At 39.4% G+C, this 22378-nt stretch overlaps 1 protein-coding gene and 1 long non-coding RNA gene across 7 annotated transcripts in view; one reads left to right on the plus strand and one right to left on the minus strand.

Annotated features, from left to right (window-relative positions):
- Window positions 1-22378, plus strand: part of SGCD (sarcoglycan delta) — a 649492-nt gene that overhangs the window by 563492 nt on the left and 63622 nt on the right. The gene's annotated exons all lie outside the window — the stretch shown is intronic.
- LOC116540312 lies at window positions 1048-21720 on the minus strand. The gene is made up of 3 exons (XR_004264386.1): window positions 21643-21720; window positions 8818-8821; window positions 1048-1082 (listed from the first exon to the last, which is right to left on the minus strand). It is a non-coding gene; the product is annotated as an uncharacterized LOC116540312 (long non-coding RNA).

A 22378-nucleotide genomic window follows, 5' to 3' on the forward strand; every position in this document is an offset into this window, starting at 1 on the left:
GCTGGCCATCATGTGAGGCTCAATAGCTATGTGGCTGCTGTACTGGACCACACAAATGTACAGCACTTCCATTGCAAAAAACTCCCTTGTGCAGAGTTGAACTAAAATAAGGGCCAAGAAATTTTTTCTTTGACAGTAATATTTTAGGCTCAGTAGACCACATGGTTTGTGACATAATTACCCAACCCTGCTGTGGTCATTCAAAAGCAGTCATAGAAAACGCCTTAAAACGTGCATGTGGCTGTGTTCCAACAAAGCTATATTTATGGACAGTGATAATCTGAATCAAAATTTTCATGTCATGAAGTATTCTTTTAGTTTTAACCATTTAAAAATGTAAAGCCCATGCTTAGTTTGCATGCCATGCAAAAACATGTCAGATCAGATTTGGCCGATGGGCCATAGTTTACCAACCCCTAGATTGTAATATTATGGATCCCAACAACCATATTAGCATATGCTAATATGAACATAATAATATGAACATAATATGAACATAATAATAATAATAATAATAATGAACATCTGTGTATGCTGAATTGGCTGAACGTGAATAAAAGTATAAAATGTATATGTCTTAGCACCAAGTTTAATCTGTTCTTCATTATCCAAATCCATAATGCAAATCAGAGAAAAATACACATCAAAATTATATGAACCGTTAGAATGTAAAAGTAGAAGCTGTTAATATATCATGATGAAAAGGAGATTTTGATATATCGAATTTATATTAACATGCCAGAATCTCAACTTATAACAAGGTAACTTTCATTTTCTTTTTTTCTTTTTTTCTTTTTTTTTTTTTTGAGACGGAGTTTCGCTCTTGTTACCCAGGCTAGAGTGCAATGGCGCAATCTCGGCTCACCGCAACCTCCGCCTCCTGGGTTCAGGCAATTCTCCTGCCTCAGCCTCCTGAGTGGCTGGGATTACAGGCACGCGCCACCATGCCCAGCTAATTTTTTGTATATTTAGTAGAGACGGGGTTTCACCATGTTGACCAGGATGGTCTCGATCTCTTGACCTCGTGATCCACCCGCCTCGGCCTCCCAAAGTGCTGGGATTACAGGCTTGAGCCACCGCGCCTGGCCGGTAACTTTCATTTTCATATAAAAATCAAACTATAAGTTCACAGTAAAAAGAAAAAAAAAAAAAAAAAAAAAAAAAAAAAACCCACATTAAGTCCAATTTCCTTAAATAGCAGTAGTATTTACAATCCTAAACATTCATCATCCCTAGACTCTGCAAATTAAAGAAAATTCAGTTAAGTATAATAATGACCTTCCTTGTTTATAAGTCAATGGTAATGAAGAGTTCTCTTTTCATCTAACAATTCCCATCAATTGACAGTAGCTGCCTGAAGTCCTGAAATGAGGAATGTCATGGTTGACTATTAATGCATGCCGTGGGTAAGAGTGTGGGGAGATACGGCACAAGTGCTGAATATCTGCCATTCCTGCACGAGCAGCAGGATGCAGTGGGGAGAAACAAATTAGATTTTAAACCAGCTGAAGATCTAACTCTGCTATACATGAGGCTGGTTTTCTTTTATTATAGAAAATTTTAAACATATGCAGAAGAGACAACGGCATAATGAGCCTCTATGTACCTATCACCCAGCCTCAACAATTATCAACTCACAGCCAATTGTTATTTCATTTTCCAATTTCCATATTGTTTAGAAGCAAATCACAGACATCATAGCATTCACAAGCTGTTTTTTGACCAGTGGCTAATGCTACCTAACATGCCTTTGTTGTTATAAAATAAATGCTTTTAAATTGCTAAGTGTTTTTTAGTGTGTAATATTAAGAGGAAATCAGACTGAAATATATTATATTTTAGAATGGGTCTAAAAATTAATGATTAAAAAAATTAACTGCGTTGTAACCTAATAAGCCTACAGCATCTGTAATTACAAGTTTGCAGACAAAATTTACAGTGTATTTACTTGCAAGGATGCAAAATCCTCAGGCTCAGCTTGCAATTATTATGCACTAAACATTTTCCAGACACTGTACACAGCACAATCCCCTCCTTTTATCCTCTTGAGAGCCTTGTAAGACATTGCTATCACAGGACAAACTGAGGCACACATGTGCTAAGCAGTGAATCTCAGGTCACTCAGCCCAAAAGGGGAAAGAAAAATCACAGAGTAATGTACTGTTTTAATAAAACATGGCTTCCAGTACACCTAAACTTCCTTAGCCATATTCAATCAGACCTCATAATTCTCCGATGTTCCATTTGGTAGATTTTACTTTTTCTGCTCAAGCTGTCTTTGAAACTAGAGTCTTGAAGCTACACAAATTTCAGATATGTCTGACAGAAACCTTGAAAAGAGACATGGAGGGGAACAAGTAAGTTTAGAGCTAATATTTGTTTTTCATTAATCATTTGCTTTTCTCACTGACCCTGTCAGAGAGATAGGGCACATGCTCTACCTATAGAAAAGGAGACCAGTGCATCCTTCATCCCCAGACTTCAGAAAAGAACTACACGAACTAACCTCTACATCTTTTTTTTTGCTCTTTTGCAATAGTTTAATTTTTACCTTGAGAAATGGTTGAGAAGATGAAAATGAGTATGAGAAGATATTCTTAACTTTAGGAATATTCACGTGCAGATACACATTTTATGTTAAATATTTAAAATGTTGGGAACATCAGTACCTCTGTTCAATGTAGTGTCGTGATGAAAAGGAATTGTTTAGAGGCAGAAGGAACTGACTTCTGTCTGGTTGCTCCTGAGCTAGTCACTTTTCTCTGGTCTTGTTTCCTCAGTAAAATCAGAAGCGTATATTGTGTCAGAAATTGAAATTGACAGTCTGTAGGTGTTTAATTTAGCATAAGGATTGTAGTTTGGTTTTGGTTTTCTAATTGGAATTAGCTGCCAATACTTAAATATTGAAGGATTTTCTCTCTTTCCTGGACCCCCATTCTTACAGGCTAAGAATCGGGGTCTTCTAACAGAGCTTCTTCCTTCAGAGATGATGGGTAGCCTATTATTCTCCCCATTTTTTCATTACTTCTTATTGTCTCCCTGACACGGGCTGAGAGTCAGGTGAACTTGCAATGACCTGTGATGTATTTCACCCTTACGTTCCCTGCCTAGGCCCTGGAGACATCTGCAATTGCAACCTGGACTTTTTGAACTCCAGGAGGTTCTATGGTTGTCTGGTAAAATACAACATCTCCAATGGCTAAGGCTGCAATAAGTTGTCTAATTAAAGTTTTCCAGCAGTGAGAGGTTTGGAGTGCAAACTGCAGGACTCACCTTATCACCCAGGTCACTGTAATTTCCAGAGGAAGTGCTGACTCCTAGATCTGGGAGTTGAGGTGAGCTTGGTGGATTCTGTTTAATGACATCTCCCCTGCCTTTTCTTTGCCTTGGTATTCAGCATTCGCTGCCAGTTTCTTTAAACTTCTTGTGCATTGACATTCAAATCGGAACAGTAGCCAGCTAGGTTCTTCTGGCCACTTTCTTTATCGTTGTCTATTTCTATTGTCTCTTACAATTTTCAAAATCCTTTACTAAATATCATTTTCGAAAAAATTCTTTTCTAAATATCGTTTGCTTTTTGCACTGACCCTGTCAGAGAAATAAACCAGAAATTGTACCCACTTTATAAAAGTAAGGGGAAAAACAGATATTACTAACAAAAGTTTTTATTCTTCAGCCTTTTCACTTAAAACGAGACCCTGGTACTTTGTTTTTAAAGCTGTTTCCTAAATACAAAATAAAAACGTGTTTATTTAATTAAAACATCATTCTCCAAGGCCTGAAGACTTTTAGACTACATTATTCTCCTCCCCACTGAGATATAATTGAAGATTGATATGATACATTTTATTAATTAGGCCCGTCTGCTTTTCCCACTGAGAAAAAAGGAATGTGTCATCTTTATGCCAGCTGATTTAAATAAAAATCCACTTGGATTTAGCTTTTTCATGCTCGTGCCACACCAAAACGACCAGATTGTGAAATGTGAAATATTTACCTTTATCTCATCCTAGAGATAAAGTTTGAATTATTATAGTGAAATTATATTTTCTTGGAGCACTGTGAATATTAATATAGGATTTCTGTGTTCTCTTCCTTCTTAACTGCAAACCAATCAAAAGGAGTTAAGAGAAATCTTTAGAAGGAAAACAGAGGGGAGAATGTCATTTTCTTGATTTCAAACAACTGTGAGAGACAGAGAGAGAGAGAGAGAGAGAGAGAGTGTGTGTGTGTGTGTGTGTGTGTGTGCATGTGTGTGTGTGTGTGTGTGTTGGTTAATTTTATGTGTAAACTTGGCTAAGCCACAGTACCTTGATACTTTGTCAAACATTGGTCTAGATGTTTCTGTGAAGGTATTTTTAGACGAGACTAACATTTTAAATAGTAGGCTTTGAGTAAAGCAGATTAGGCACTGTAAATGTAAGTGGGCATCATCCAGTCCTTTGAAGGCCTTAATAGAAAAAAACTGAGGAGCAAATTCTGCCAAAAACTTCCTTCCAAATTGCATGGCAACTCTTCTCCCGCCTGCTGGCCAGTCCTGCTGAGTTTGGACTTGTCAGCCTTCATAATTGTATAAGCCAATTCCTTAAAATAAATCAGTCTCTAGATAGATAGGTAGGTAGGTAGATAGATGACAGATAGATAGATAGATAGATAGATGACAGACAGACAGGGATAGAGAGGTAGTTGTAGATATATCCTACTGGTTCTGTTTCTCTGAAGAACACTGATTATTACAGTGGGTGCATGTGGTGTGGGTATGTTACATCCTGTAACGGTTAAGACTCTACACCAGGAATTGACAAATTGCAAATTTCTGTAAACAGTAAGAAAGTAAGTGTCTGAGGCTTTGAGGGACATATAATTGTTGCAACTACTCAGTTCTGTCATTTTTGTTGCTCCAAAGCAGTCATAGACAGTGGCTGTAACAGATAGCATAGCTGTGTTCCAGTAAAACTTCATTTATAAACAGAAGCGCTAAGAAGAATCCCAAGTCTTCCTGATTTGGAGGAAGATGTCTGGTCTGTGTTCATCAGACTTGTCCATTCTCTTGAGATGAGCCACTGGTTTTAAGCATCCGTACCTGTTCTGTCAACGTGAAACACTTGTGCTTTCTTTAACTCAACCATGAGGCCTCTCAAGGCCTACCAGCAAATTCTTAGCCATTTACAACCCCTTCTAGGTATTTGGGAAATTCTAGGATGCCCCTCACCTTCAGACTCTGAAACTGTTCATGTGGGACCAGGAAAGTGGGGAATTATCTCCCCAGTTATGCCACTCAGTTGTTGCTACACAGACACCAAGAAAAACCCGAGATTTCTCGGTGAGACTTAGTTTCCAGCTGTGAAGCTAAGCAATGATTCATTTTGTGCTAGGAACTTCTCCCATGAATTAGGAGAAGTTCCAGTTTGTTGATGATGCACTTCTTCATCCGGCATCCCAGAGTCCTGAGCCATAGGCAGGATCTATATTTTGAATACAACCCCCCTCTTCTTCTTCTGAGAACTCTTTTGGGTATAGGAAAACTGTTCTTATGTAAATATGTATGCTTGGAGTTTCCAAACTCTTTTGCTCTTACTATTCCTTGTTTAGGGGCTTAACAGAAAACAAAATCTCTCAGGGCTTGCAACTTAAATACTTTTGCTTGCTTGCTTTTTTGTTGTGGTAGTGGTGGTGGTGGTGGTGGTGGTGGTGGTGGGGTGTGTGTGTGTATGTGTGTGTTCTGAGGGTAAGTTTCACTTTGTTGCCCAGGCTGGAGTGCAGTGGCACAATCTCGGCTTACTACAGAGGTTGCCTTTCAGCTCCAAGCGATTCTTGTGCCTCAGCCTCCCAAGTAGCTGGGATTACAGGCATGTACCACCACACCTGGCTAATTTTTGTATTTTTAGTAGAGATGAGATTTTGCCATGTTGACTAGGCTGGTTTCGAACTCCTGGCCTCAAGTGATCTGCCTGCCTTGGCCTCCTAAGGTGCTGAGATAACAGGTGTGAGCCACAGCAGCCGGCCCGACTTCTGCTTCAAGAGCCTATTTTAGAGTTAAAATTGAAGAATGTGACCTGGGGTTATTGTTACTTCTCTTAGAACCCTCTTCTCTCTCCATCTTCCCTACACCACACACACACACACACACACACACACCCCACACACACACACATACCACACACACACACACCACACACACACACACACACACACAGCACACACACACACACACACCACACACACACACAGAGCACACACACACATACACACAACCACACACACACACACACACACACACACCACACACACAGCACACACACACGCTTCACCATAGAAAGACATCCTGGGTTCCAGAGGTTTGAGTGTCTGGCTGTTCTCTGGACCTATTAAACAGCACTTAACACTGACACCTTTTTTTAATTACATCTGAAGGTCACTTGCCTTAGGGAGTGACAGCTAAAGATTATGCGATTTCCTTTAGGAGTGATGTTTGTAGGACTTCATAAATATAATAAAAGTCACTGAATTGCACACTTTGCATGGCAAACTATGTGCTGTATAAATTATATCTCAATACAATTGCTTCAGAAACAGTATTTACAGTTTTTTTTAATGGTGCAGCTCCCTGGGACCCCTGACTGTGTCTGAAGAGAAGGATAGAAACTACTTAGATGCTCTGTTCCCCAAACATGTACTTTTTTGTCCTCCTCACATGTTTCCTGTACTGTAAAACCCTCCCTAGTTCACTCCTTCTCCCTCTCCCCCAAAGCTCATGCATTTTGAATTAGTCTACAGAATCCTGACTCTTTCTTTGGGAAACAATTTAAACATGAGCTATTTCTGTGAAGGTTTCCTTGACCAGACAAATGTGAGTTAAGGAGTCCTGCCATGTGCTCATATGCTACCTTGGAGTTTCTCTATCTCTGCATGTTTCAGACTCTATCATTAATTGCCTCCTTACTGGTCTGTGAGCTTTGTGAAAGCAGAAATCATATATATCATGTCAACTAGCATATACCCAGTTCCTGGAAGATAGTGTAGGATGGATGGATGGATGGGTGGATGGGTGGATGGATGGGTGGGTAGACAGACGGATGGATGGATGGATGCATGCATGCATACATGATCCACCTTCTAATATATACTTTAGGATTTTATTTCCATGGGATAAAAACTGATGAAAGCAACAAAGAAAGCACCTTTCAAGTCAGGTGAAAGAAGGGAGGCAATCACAACTCAGATTGGTTGTTTTGTTTTTTCAGAATCTTAATTTTTTGAGTAGTGTGTAATGAAGGTTTTCTGTGGGCATAGTGGCTCATCCACATTTGCTATTATAATTGACCTAGCTCTGCTGCCCTGCTGCTTTCCCTTGCTTGTTTATAAATTAGAGAACATCTTTCAACTTGCTGGGAGAGCTGTAGTCTAACAGGAACAGTGAGATGGCAGTATGCATAGGACAATTTAGAAACCTCTTTTCAGCTCAAATGGGATGGCCCACACTTTGTAGGCATGAAATCACTCATAAGAACAGAATCAAACAGAATGAGAACTTATTTACAGGACCAGCAGTCTCTAAGCATGCTAGGGGCAGGCATAACATGTTGAAAAAGTAAAAGATTTCTGTGGCAACTGCCTCTTTCTGTTTTCTCCCTCATGGTCCTCACAATGATCTCACCTTGCCACTAACTCAGTATCTCAAGCCCAGCTCTAAAATATTCCAGCTCTTTAGCAAAGTGTAGCAATCAGTTGGAAGGAAACTCAGAGGTCACGTGGCCCAACCTGCTGCTAATGCAGGAGTCCCTTCCACGGGTATTCTGAACAGATGGTATACGGCTTGTGCTCTCTGCATCTCTAGCGATGATTACGCCTTACTGCAGGAGACAACTAATTTCCTTGTTGGAGGATGACTTGCAAAGTTTGCTTCAGGGAAGCAGACTCTGAAAGGGCACAGGTCTGGAGACACACCAGCCTTGGAGTCCTCGTTCTGCTCCTAACCCACTGGGCCCTTGGGCAAGGTACTTAACCCATGTAAGCCTCGTTTCTCTGTCTGTACAAAGAGAAGTCAGTAATATCTGGCTTACTATATTTTGAAGACTAAATAATACACATACACACACACACACACACACTACACACACACATACACACACACACACACACACACACACAAAGCACTTAGTGTGTTGCCTGGAACGAGGAAATATCCAATAATTAGTAGCTGAAAAATTAAAGAGTTCTAAAAATATTGCCAAGATTGACATGACATTTGCAGATAGAGGTTAAGAACAAAGTAAACTACAGCTACCATGACTGTTCAAGTAATCCCAATATCTTATTCTGCTATGTATGGCATCCCGTGACTCTACCTGGATTTGAAATTAAACATTCTGAACATTTTCTTTGTGAAAGAGACTTAAGGATCAGGACTAACTCAGCAAAGACACTGTTACATGAGAAATTGCTTGATGGCTGTCTAGACACAGAGAGGATTTTTCTTTTGTAATGGGAATCATGGTATAGAGCGGGGTGTCTCATCATTGTCACTGCTGCTGTACTATTCAAGCTGTCATCATCTCTTGCCTAGATTGTTGTATTGTAAATCATCTTCCTGCTTCCACAATTGACTGTTTATGCTTTTTGCGTTTCAGTGAAAGTTAGATCATATCAGGTCCTTGCTCAGAATTATCTAACTGGGAGGGGGACACTGGTGATAGACAAGGGAAGAGAGACAGGGGAGGCAAGACCAGAGGCAAAGAGACCAAGTATTTTTAAAGAATTAGACCATCATTCCCAGTAAAATGGAAAGCCTCTGAAGAGATTTAACGAGAGACTCACCCAGCTTTTCATTTTATTTTATTTTAGGGAAAACTTGAAAGCTTTTTATTTGATAACTGGTACTGGATAATGATGCCTACGTATTCTTTTTTTTTTCTTTTTTTTTTTAATTTTACTTTAGGTTCTGGGGTACATATGCAGATCATGCAGGATTGTTGCATAGGTACACACATGGCAGTGTGGTTTGCTGCCTCCATCCCCCATCACCTACATCTGGCATTTCTCCCCATGTTATCCCTCCCTGACCTCCCCACCCCCACACTGACCCTCCCTTGGCCCCCCCCAACAGACTCCAGTGTGTGATGCTCCCCTCCCTCTGTCCATGTGTTCTCATTGTTCAATACCCGCCTATGAGTGAGAACATGTAGTGTTTGATTTTCTGGTCTTGTGTCAGTTTGCTGAGAATTATGGTTTCCAGATTCATCCATGTCCCTACAAAGGACATGAACTCATCATTTTTTATGGCTGCATAGTATTCCATGGTGTACATGTAACACATTTTCCTTGTCCAGTCTATCATCAGTGGGCATTTGGGTTGGTTCCAGGTCTTTGCTATTATAAACAGTGCTGCTATGAACATACGTTGCATGTGTCTTTGTAACAGAACAATTTATAATCCTTTGGGTATATACCCAGTAATGGGATTGCTGGGTCAAATAGAATTTCTATTTCTAGGTCCTTGAGGAATCACTACACTGTCTTCCACAATGGTTGAACTAGTTTACACTCCCACCAACAGTGTAAAAGTGTTCCTATTTCTCCACATTCTCTCCAGCATCTGTTGTCTCCAGACTTTTTAATGATTGCCATTCTAACTGGTGTGAAATGGTATCTCAATGTGGTTTTGATTTGCATTTCTCTAATGACCAGTGATGATGAGCATTTTTTCATATGTTTGTTGGCCTCATATATGTCTTCTTTTGAAAAATGTCTGTTCATTTTAAAAGGGTGTTTTAATAATATGTACACCCCTGGTAAAACAGTCTCAGGATTTTCGGTACCCTTTAAGATTTGACAACTGGAAGATTCACAATAACCAACATTATAACGTATGTTTACCAAAAAAGCTGAAAGGGTTAGCATCTGCATGAATTGACTGAGTTTTTTGAGGACATAAAATAAATTCAATCTCTCTCAATTATTAATGCTTTTATGAAAAGGTAAAACACAAAAAATATCAGATAGGTAGACAGACAATCCATAGAACCAACTCAGTCTTATATTTTGAGATTATATTAGGGTTGCTTCTGTGATATGAATCTCACAGACTTAAATGATGTTGCTCCCCTGTTTTTCTTGTACGTATGAATGAAGCTTATGCAGGTAAAGTTATTATCAATCAGTTGAAATTGCCTCATCCTTCTCTGGGTCTCTATGCATTTATGCTGGTATCACAGGATACAACTGATAATAAAATGTTGACTTGGTACTTCAGTTGTCGTTTACAACAGTGTTTAAGGACTGGGTGACTAAAATTTGCTTTATTCATGCCAATGTGCCCTCTGCTTGGGATTAATTTTCTACTCCTACACATGTAGCCCGACGTTACTAATCTTCCTTAACAACTCCTATTGCTCAGTTCAACATTCTTCTCTTTATGAACTCTGTTAACCTTTTATTATAAATTCTACCTGAGCATCAAGTTAATGGTCTAGCCAAAATGTGGATACTTTTTCTCCCCTAAGCCATCCCCAAACATATTCAGGGTGGGAAAATTTATTGAAACTCATCCTAATGAAACCGAAACCAAAAGAATCTAACCTTCTTTGGAAAATGAATCAATAAATAGCAATATGATTTTTGCTTTTTATTCATCAGGAAGCTGCCAAGTCAAATGGCTTTATACAGCTTCTTTTTTTACGTGGCAAGAGTTATATTGGAGGGGCAATTAAATATCTAAGTTTTAATAAAGTGAGACTTTCATATTTTAATTTATATTTTTTTGTTACTTCTCTTACTGTGAGTGGGAGACAGTTCTCTTGGGTGTCTTTTATTTCTGCATATCTTGTGAGTGAGGCATTAGCTGTCTTTTGTTTTAAACTGTCTTCTCAATGATGGTTAAATGGGGAACAGCTTTAAAAATTAGAGATAATGTCTCCCTCCAGAGCAAAGTGCAGCCATGCTTATTGCCCAGTGTAATGAAAATTAACACCTCCCTCCAGAGCAAAAGGCAGTCAAGTTACTGCCCATCAAAAAAGATTTAGTCTCCCTAAGCTCAGGTTTCTGCTCCTATAATGCAAGCCACTGCATTTGTAGGCATCCATCTGGGCACATCTGTGTTGACCCCACCCATGGGATTGGGGCAAAGGAAATTGACTCTGACATGATGTTCCTTGCCATGCTTGCCATGCTGTCAGTAATAAAGTCCCTTGTTCATGACCTGGAAATCTCATATCTTCTGCTGGCATCCGTGAAACTGTAGCAGGCTACCTTGTTAGCTTGCAAGTAGGATGTAATCTTAGATTCTTCACAGTTATTGCTAACTATGAAAAACATACTTTTAAATAATGTTAAAACAAGAGAAAATAAAACAGATTTAGAATCTATAGTGGGTGATTCTGAAACATGAAACATATGCCTCATAGCTTGCCCATACTTTTCTTTTCTTTCTTTTCTTTTTCTTTCTTTTTTTTTGTTTTTAAATTTAAGCTACTATCCCTCTGCCTGGAATTTGCTTCCTACCACACATTTATCTAAGTCATTCAAAGCTGCCATTTGGAAAGTTTTTGGAATAGCATTGCTTTTAATATGCATTTAAAAGATCAGTGGCTCATGATATGAAAATTGATTAAAAGAAAGGGATTTATCCTTTGTCACGATTTTATGCCACGCTAGACGACACTTTTACTAAGGAATGAATCATTGACTCTTTTACTCGAGCATTTATTAGGTACCAGTTTGTGTCAGGTAGAGTGTTGAACCTTGAGGATACAGGGATAAGAAATTCTTCAGTTAATGAAGTCCAAGGGTAAATGAATATTAAAATAACATGATAAAGATGTGACAAGTTCTATGATAATATAGATCTTATCATTTTCTCCCACTATGTATTAATGCCTTGCAGAGAGCAAGAGAGGGAGCCCCAAAACCCATGGCTTGGTGCTGTTTTTGTGGCTCCGTGTGTAATAATGTGGTACTCTATGACTTTTAGCCTGCCATGTCTTGTTGTTTCACTGTCGTATACCACCGAGGGAGGAATGAGCCACCCTATAAACAAATTATCAGTGAGAACTCTGGTTGCAAGTGAAGGAACACCGAACTCACGTGGACTCTTAAAACGGTGGTGGAAGGTAACATTTGGCTCACATCACTGAAATGTGATGTGAGAAACAAATATTTTGATATTGAATGCCCAGAGGTGAAATGTCCAGATACTTTCGGATCCAGCCATTTAAATGATGTAATTGAAATTCTACTTTACTCTTTCCTTTTCCAAGTTCTGTCTTCCCTCATGTGGCTTCCATTCACAGGAAGGCTCTTGCATATTTCTGTCCCGATTGGGTAGGCTTCTATCCTACCCATTCATCTCTGAAAGAAAGAGAAATAGCCTGGGCATGGTGGCTCGCACCTGTAATCCCAGTACTTTGGGAGGCCGACGCGGGTGGATCACCTGAGGTCGGGAGTTCAAGACCAGTTTGACCAACATGGAGAAATCCTGTCTCTACTAAAAATACAGAATTAGCTGGGAGTGGTGGCACATGCCTGTAATCCCAGCTACTTGGGAGGCTAAGGCAAGAGAATTGCTTGAACGCAGGAGGCGTGGTGAGCCGAGATCATGCCATTGCACTCCAGCCTGGGCAACAAGAGTGAAATTCTGTCTCAGAGAGAGAGAGAGAGAGAGAGAGAGAGAGAAAATCACAAAAGTTCCAATAAAAGTTCTAGTCATAAATCCCAGTCACATGACTTATTCCTGAATATCACATTCTTATTCCTGAATAAATAATGGCTAAGCAAGGGAGTACAGTGCTCAGATTTGCCAAGGAAATGTCATGTGACTCTTCCTGGAGTTGGAGGGAAAAGTGGATCCACTCCAACCATATAACCTGAACATGTGGAAGAAGTGGAGTCCCACAGAAATTCAGTTTGCTGTAGCTAGATGAATGAGAAATGAATAATGGACAGGTAAAAACAATAGATGCCTATTGTTTGCCTAAAGATATTTTTTATTCAAAATGTTCAAATAATATATATAAAAATATCTTGAAGTCACAAAATATAATGAAATAGAAAAGTGGTTTATTCAAATACTTTAGTAAAGCAGGTATCAGGAAATGATTGACAAGATACAAAATGGCATCCTCATTTAATATTGATTTAAATGTTGATCTAAACTATATAATATTAAAATACAGCAAAATATTAGCTGCACATTTTCCCTCACTTTATTATTGTTTAAATTCAGCTAATAATACCTATAGGATGCCTATGTAGTTGTGCTCAAAATACTGCCATTCATCTTGTGGTAGCTTGCCTCGCCTCGCATTTTAAAAAAAGAAATTCTGAAGTACTAACCAACCTCAAAATCCTACCCAACCATTTTTTTCCCTATTAGCATCAATCCAAATAACCAAATCTGATGTGAAAGTCTGAGATAGTATGGAAGAAGAGAAATGACATCTTAGCTCTTCCTTGAAGGTCTGTAATTTATAACAATTCATGCATAATAATGATTCAGCAAACTTTTAATAAAAATGTCTCTATGTAAGACATTGCTATAGGTATCCTGAATATGATAGTTAAAGTAGGTACTTTCTCAAGTATTAAAGTTCTAATTTATAAATCAAGCCATCTTCTTTTTATTATAATAATTTTATAAGTAAGTTGCTAAAGAAATTTACTTGTGGTAACAGAAATAAGGTTATCTACAACATATTTTACTGTTGTAAAATATATTTGCTACCCTTTCTGGGAGGAAATTTATACTGTTCTGCTCATGTCAGGGAGTCATGTGATTTGCTTTGACCAATCAAGTATGAGCTACAGTGGCACGTGCCACTTCCAGCCAGAAACTTTAAGAGCCATGCTTGGTTTTGCAATTTTCTTTCTTCCCCTCTGCTGTGACATCAGCATCTGTTTTTACATGTCATTGAAATACTGGGTCCTTGTTATTACATCATAACTGCCTAAACCAACTGATGCAAATCCAAAGATTTTAGAAGATATTATATCATCTTAAATGTGATTACCCTTTTGCTCTACAAATAGAGAGCCCTTTTGCCACTTCCACCCGAAGGTCAGAGAGATGTAGTCTGTGCTGATTAAGAAGAACTCAATATCTTGGATAGTGGTGATAAGCTGTGTGTGATTAGCTTGCATTGATTCTGCCAAGACATTGCATACATGTTAAAGAAGATGAGTTTCTTTCGCAGGACTCTCTGATCACAGGTATTGAATAGTCCCTTACTAATTTACTTCAGAGAACTCTAATATTTGATTTTGTGTCTTGGCCAGTCCTTTAATAGTGATGTGACTTAGATCTTGCCCTTCACTACTATTTTGTAGTTCCTTGTTTTCATTCATGGTGAGTTCAAATACATTTACTAACATCCTTCAGTCAACCACCTGGTATAATCATATTCAATTTTGTAAGAAATTCTAAAGTAAACGTCACTTGAAAAATAAATTTAAACTCTTGCTATTTTCTTGTTCATCTCTCTGAAGGATAAAGTAGTTTAGCATATTATCTATCTTCTAGATATATAATTTCAAATTTTATGTATCTATAGCAGGTACAAGTTCCAACCTATATGGATGAATTTTTTTAAGGACTTAAAAAAATTCATGTAGAACACCCATTCTTCTAGATAGCATAAATTTATTATCAGTTAATTCAAGACATTGCTATCTTCTCATCTCGCTCTGATTGTTTATCTCAGTTATGGTGGGAGTACTAATATCATGCTAGGATTTTAGACAGTAAAAGTTGAGTCCTTGTCACTCTCCACCTACACTGTTCCCTGCCACGATGCTTGTATTTCCCCTGGTCTTTGATCATTGGTTATGGCAGGGTGTTGCTGTATCTCCTTAACCCTGCTTTAAGACCTCACACTACACCCATTTTCGATGTCACATTTCTGCCACCTTCCTGTGCCATACTCAGAGGCACACTGAAACAGCCTCTGTCGGTTTTCTCTTCCAGGTAGCATTTCTTCTTGAAATCTTGACACTTTGCTGGCCTTTTCTGGGAAGAGGGTAGAGGATACATGGTCCCTCAGCTCTCAGATTCCCCAAACTTACCTGGAGGAGTCAATAGTCTACTCCTCCCTGCACTGGGAATTTTCAGGGAAATTGGAAATAAGGACTAAGGCCCATTCTCAGGAACTCCTTATTCTCTAAACTTTCCTCTATTGTTCTAAGATATCCTTTATCTGCAGATTGTGGATTCAGTCTGGCGTGTTACTCTGACTTTATCACTGATCTTTCAGAGCCCAGTGTTTATATCCTAATCCAGCCTTTTTGAAATGCAAAAGCCAAGAACTTGAGGTCTTACTGACTTGTCCTTCTGCCATTTCTTACTTAAAGTAGTTTGCATGTAGTATTTGTTACCTGCACAGGGGAAAGGTTGCAGAAAACAGAAAGTAACCTGCGTTCCAAAAAGTACAACCACTTTTATATCAAAATACCGTTCTATCACAGATGCATACATAAAAATGCATAGTCATAGATTAAACAAAACTCACAAACTTTGGGCTCTTGGCATATCATGTTTTGATCAAAGGCCAGGCATTTTTATATACAAATAATATTTGTTTCCATTGGTCTTTCCAGCTCTTCCTGTCTGTATACCAGGGTGGTGTTTTAGAGAATAATAGAAATCTCTGCCAAGCAGCATGTCATGGAACACATTAACTGGCTTCATGCCTATTCTATGCAATAAAATTATCTCTTTAGAGTGACGTCCTCTTTATCTATTGTAATTATTACTCTCAGTAAAGAGTGCTGGAATGTGCTTCAATTTTACACATTTTAATGCATTATCAGATCTTACTACAAGACCCAGTCTTTTCTCTTTCAGTAAGGACAGTTTCATGGTGATTCTAGACAGTAAGCTCTTTAATTAACATGAAAGAAAACAACCAAATGAACAAATCAAATGAAGGATACAAGAAAATACAAATAAATGTGAAATAATGTGTTCCTTATTTATGAAAACTAGTCTGTATTTTTTTAATGAACAATGATTTATTCCTTTCCTTTTAGAGATGATTATGAGAAAAACATTGAGTAGATCACTGGGCAAGCCATTAATGATGTAAATTGAATTAATAATGATAGATACTCATGAAAGGGAGACTAAAAACAACCTTTAAATGCCATTTTTTTCCCAAATGAGAATTCCGTGTACCTGAAAAAGCAGTGGATTAAGGGTTTAAAAGAGGTACTAAGTTTGGCTCTGCTAATAATAAGCAATGCACTTTATTTTTCTGAGCTGTATTTTCTTCAACAATAACAGAAGAGATTGGACTATGTCATTCTCCACCAGTGTAGGTGGAGAATGACAAGGACTCAACTTTATCTCCTCACTTAGATCTCCAAAGTGTAGACAGCGTACCGCTGGTGTCATTCAGGACAATTTTAGGTGGTACATCAAATAACAGAGTGAGAGAGCCATTCCTCTTTGAATTCTACCATCCTGATCCTGATTAAGCCAAGGATTAAGTCTAGTGGTGCTGGTTTTGAGGTTACTTTGTGTTAGTTCTTCTGCTTTTTGATGATGAGAACACACTTTGAAATCAGAGCCTTTTGATATGTGATGGCTTCTAGAAAAATCATTGTTGTCTGTTTACTGTATTAATTTTTTGGTTATTTTCTTTGGGACAAGGAATGTTGATTTCCCATGTATGATCATAGAACAAAGCTTCCTTTTAGTTTTAAGAAAAGTATTCATAAGAAAAGAAAAAGAAAATGACAATGCAGGTAGAATGTCCATGACTAAATTTTTGATACTGCTGGATAGGTGATCTGTAAGGACATTTCACAGAGTCCAATTTCATTTTGTTTTATGTTGGTTTGGGTCAAGGTGAAAGACAGCATGGTATAAGTTAAGTTGTCCTCCCTTTGGCTTATTAAGCAGAGTGCACAGTAATAAAGTTTAGAATATAAACAATACACAGCTTCTGGGGCATCAGCCTTACTTGAAGACTTCAACAGGTGAATTCACATACACGTAACGAACACACAGACAGATGTATTGAGGAACAGATGCTAAGTTTGTCTGAATTTGCAGGATAAAGTACTAGTCTTGAAATACATTGTGAGGTGACCTCACGGAAATGAAGTGAAAACCCCAAAAAGACAATCAGATCCAGAGGCTTATATACCATATTTTAAAACAGCAATAAATTTTTAGAGAAGTGACAAGACAAAGGAAGACAAAGAAAAAGGGTTTTGAGACTCTAGGACAGTAAATTGTGGGAAGGTCAACATACGGGGAACCTAATGGAAGACAGGGGTTATTTTAGTAGGGCTTGTTACTTATATTCCTCTCGGTATCACCTATGGTGGTATAAGAGCCTATAGTCTTGCTGAGAGCACGTAGGGGGACCACCTTTGCAAAGGGAAATTTATGCCCCTCTGTTAGACAAACAAGGGGAAGACAGAGAGCTGCTTTCTGTGTCTGCTGTTTCTCTGTTGCCTCAAGTCAAACTAATCCTTATGGCAGAGTGACATACTTTGGATGGCATATTCTGATCCACTTCAAGGACCATATGCAGAGGTCATGAAGACCATCTGGTGACAGAAATAATAGAAAGACCCTGAAATTAAAGAGTACTTCTACTGTGAGCACAGAAGTGATCCAGTCATGAATACACCTTGAAGTTTGACCAGAAGGAGCAGAGTCTGAATGAGGTTAAATTGCTCCCGCTCCCTCCTTCCTTCACCTCCTCTCCATACTAACACTGTTGTAATGAGAGAAACTGCATGCAAATAAAGTACTTGTGCAGAGTCACAGTGGCTCCAGGCCTAGCCAGCACTATCTTGGGAGAAAATGTGGGAAGGAGCAGGAAAAAGGGGTTTGTGCTAAAGAAAAAGACTAAAGAGAATGAGGTCTGGAGGAAAGAATTCAGTCATAGGAAAAGGATTAAAATAATGTATACACTTGAGAGTTTCTGTGGAACTGGTTTTATATCCCTGCAAGCTACAACTTGTATAAACAATGAATCACACTCTTGCACACTTACTTTTTCTCCTTTCTTTGTCCTGTTAGTAATAGTGCCAGGAAAGAAACTTGGGTTTGAAAAGAGCAGAAATTCATTCTCCTGTTGATCTGTGTTGTGTGCTTGGAGCAGCTGAAACTTGCTGATGCTTGTATTTCCCCCTGCTACTCTGGGGAAACAGGAAGGGAATCAACAAGAAAAGCATACTGCATCTCTAAACTCTAACTTCACAGTCTTCTAGCCACAAAGAACTTTTGATACAATAGTTTGAGAAGCACTGAGAAAGGGACCAGGCTTAGAAAGTCTTAAAGCCTTTGTTTAGCATTGCAGCTGTGGATCTTCAGAGAGTTTTCCTGCATCCTGAGCCCCCCTTTCTTTATTAGTCTTGTCCAGCGAAGGTTGCAGGAGGTATTCCATGCCTGATAGGAAATGCCTGCAATATGGAGATTCCTCTCTCCAGCACCTTCTCATTGCCTTTAAGAGTAGTGGTAGACAAAAAGGAAAGCTAGGAGGTTTTTAAAAAATCAGAAAATGCATATATTTTTACCTAAACTAAGGCTTGATGGAGAAGAGGTGCTCTAAATACTTGGTGAATGACTGGATGCCAGTGGCAATTCCAACACCCTCAGAAAAACCAGCAAAGATGTGCGTCCTTGAGAAAACAGCATTTTTTCCCCTGGGGCAGTATTACTTGGTTACACTAGGTACTTTGAAAAGTATTTCCACTTTTCGAACGCAAAGCCGCGGTCTGAGGTGTGCTATGAAAAAACAAACTCTGTAAAATATTTGAAGATTTGTTCTGAGCCAAATGTGAGGACTATGACCCATAACACAGCCTCAGGCGGTCCTGAGAACATGTGCCCAAGGTGGTTGGGTTATGGCTTGGTTTTACACATTTTAGGGAGACATAAGACATTAATCCATATGTGTAAGATGTGCAATTGTTTTGGTCTGGAAAGGCGGGAGAACTCAAAGTGGGTACAGGTGGATTCAAAGATTTTCTGATTGGCAGTTGGTTAAGAGTTAAGTTATTATCTAAAGATCTAGAATCAATAGAAAGGAGTGTCTTGGTTTAGATAAGGAATTGTGAAGACCAAAGTTCCTACTATGTAGACATAGGTGGTCATCCTTAGAGGCAACAGATAGCAAATGTTTTCTATGCAGATCTTCAAAAGGTGCTAGACTTATCAGCTAATCTCTTCAGGATCAGAAAAAGCCCTGGAAAGGGAAGAAGATTCTCTACAGAATGTAAATTTACTCCGCAAGAGACAGCCTTGCAGGACCATTTCAAATTATGTCAAAGAAATATATTTTGGTGTAAAATACTTGTATTTCTTTCAGGACCTGCTATTTGCCATGTGATACTATACTAGAGTCAAGTTAGAATTTGGTATGTTATTGCTACAAAGGGTTTGTTTGGTCAGTCTTAAGATCTCAGTTTTAATGTTAATACTGGTCAGTTGTCCCTGAATTCCAAAGAGAGCGGCATATAATGAGGCATGTTTGGTGCTACCTTCCCATCATGGCCTGAACCAGTGTTTCAGGTTTTTTTGGAATCCTCTTGGTCAAGAGGAAGTGTCCATTCAGTCCATTGGGGCAGGGCCTAGAATTTTATTTTTGGTTTGCAGGTGCTTTATAGTGTTTGCCCCATAGAGGTAGAGTTCTAGAACATCCTACTTTAGCAACATTTAGTAAACATTGTGTGTCCCACAGTCTTTCCACTAAGTTCCTGCAAATGTATCTCTCAATATGTTCCTTAGAAAACAAGCAGCAATAAAAAGGAAAGTGAAGATGGGTAAAAACTAACTTTTTGATGCAAGCATCCCTGGCAGCCTTCAATATCAACATAAGTACTTTTTAATCAGTTGCACTTTGTCACAGGACCGGCCCCTCTGTTAGGAGTAATACACTTCTTGCGGTGACCTCAGGGAAAGGTTGACCCCAGGCACTGACCTGAGTTTACTTGGTGAGAGATCCCTGAGGGCTTTCATCTAGTACAATTTTTAAAATCAGATTTTATATTTTGTTGACTTTCTAAAATTCTCCAAAGCAAAATACATCTCTCTGCAGAGGTGTTAGAGGAAAGGGGTCCCAATCTCGGCCCCAAGAAAGGGTTCTTGGATCTCATGCAAGAAAGAATTCAGGCCAAGTCCATAGGCTAAAGTGAAAGCAAATTTATTAAGAAAGTAGAGGGATAAAAGAATGGCTACTCCACAGAGCAGTCATGAAGACTGCTGGGTTTTATGGTTATTTCTTGATTATATGCATAACAAGGGGGTAGATTGTTCATGCCTCCCCTTTTCAGACCTCATAGGGTACTTCCCAATGTTGCATGGCATTTGTAAACTATCAGTGCTGGTGGGAGTGTAGCAGTGAGGCCAAGCAGAGGTCACTTTCACTGCCATCTTGGTTTTGGTGGTTTATGGCTGGCATCTTTACTGCAACCTGTTTTATTAGCAAGGTCTTTATGACCTCTATCTTGTGTCGACCTCCCATCTCATCCTGTGACTTAGAATGCCTTAACCGTCTGGGAACAGGTCTCAGCCTTATTTTACCCAGCCCCCATTCAAGATGGAGTTGCTCTGGTTTAAACACCTCAGAGACATGACAGTCTAATATATTACCCTGGCCAGTTGTTCCAGGTTGGAGTAAAGTATGCTGCAGGCTTGGCAGAGATTTGGAAAACAGTTTTAAATGAGCTGTTGATATAGAGAGTGTTGTGGCAGTCACAGAACACCGTCTTCATTTTATGAAGTCATATTCAAAAAATTAAAGTTTATTTTCCCAACCAAGATAATGTGTCCATTTAACTATACCAATAGGCTTTTCTATTAGGTAGGAAGTGTTGTTTGCAAATATTAGAAACTAGACAGATGTGTGTTAAGAAAAAGGAGAGAGAAATATATAAGCTTGCCAGGTTTCTCACTGAATCCAAAGACCAGCATCCAGTTTCTCAGGAAACACTAGAGGCAAGGCCTGGGCTCGATGCCATCTCCTCTTTCTGCTCCCTAGTTCATGCAGCAGAGCAAACCCAGGTCTTTGTGGCACACCCCATGCCCTTGGGCTCCTCCCTGCCCTTGGCTGTGCTCCACCCTTGGACCGGTGTGCCATTCCACAGGCTCCTCTTCCTTCAGAGCAGCATTCCCCAACCCCTTTTCCAGAAGAGCCTGGCTTCTCCCCCACTAGCTGTCTGTCAGTCACCTCACTTTTCTTTTCATTGGACTTCAACCAATGGGAAACTGATGAGTTTACTTGTTACCCATCCCCCATACAGCTTCATGAGCAGCTTATTCATGTCTCTCTTCCCATCATCTAGAGAGAAAAATGCTTCCCATATGGTAGGTTCTGAATAAGCAGTGACTGAATTAATATGTAAATACAGGTTCAGCGGTGAGGGGCCCACCCATCTACTTTCCTATCAGGTAGAAATCCCCTGTGATTAGGGGTAACTGGGCAGGTACAGGAGACTATTGCGAGAGGAGATACTCCTCAAAATGTCCGCTACCACTAGGATAGAGCAGAATTTCCTTCCCTACTCACTAATGAATGTTTGTTTGATAATTTGAGTTTATAAAATAAAGTGACAATAGACCACTTAACAGGAGAAAAGGTAGACACATATATTAACACGTATGTGGACATGGGAGTTAAACACAAAGAATGAGACTCAAAAGAGGGTCTTAGATGACTGAAGTTTTTATACCATCCTGAGGTGACCGGAAGAATAGGGACTTGGAACGTGGCAAGAAGGGGTACGGGAAGGAGAAAGGAGGAAAGGCCTGGGAGTGAAAAGGTCCTGTTGTTAGACCCAAGTGAGTTAGATGGAACAGCGCCACGCTCGAGTTTAAATCACGAGTCCTTTATTAATTAGCTGGTGACCGAGAGATGACTAACACTCAAAATTCTCTTGGCCCCAAGGAAGGGGCTGGATTCCTTTTTATACCTTGTTTAAGGTAGGGGAGGGGAAGCCTAGCAGAAGCAGAGTTTACAGAAGCAGAATAAGCAAGTTACATAAGGAGGCTGGTAACTAAGAGGCAGGAGGTTCTCATGATTGTTGATTTTTTAAGGAGGGTATACGCAAGCAGTGCCCATGATTGCCGGTTACCAAGGATGGTATTCTGTACTTGTCATATAATCAATAAAGGGGGGCATTCACAATGGCAAGTGGGCTTGCCAAGCAGGCTATGGGTACAAAGGTTATATGTTTCTATAGTTCTAAGTACAGCATGACCCAGCACAGTAGCAAGACCCAGGTATGCACTTAAGGGAGGAGTAGCAGGAGGGGTGAGGCAGAGGTCAAGATGGAGCCTATGTGGCTCTTAGGAAAATGGAGTCTGTCTGGCTAACACAGGGTAGGTTAGCACACCATTAGGCAGGTGAAACCTCTCAGGTAGCAGCTCTCA

This window comes from Sapajus apella, unplaced genomic scaffold, assembly GCF_009761245.1.
Source record: "Sapajus apella isolate SASKATOON/1434 unplaced genomic scaffold, GSC_monkey_1.0 scaffold138, whole genome shotgun sequence".
Lineage (NCBI taxonomy): Eukaryota > Metazoa > Chordata > Mammalia > Primates > Cebidae > Sapajus > Sapajus apella.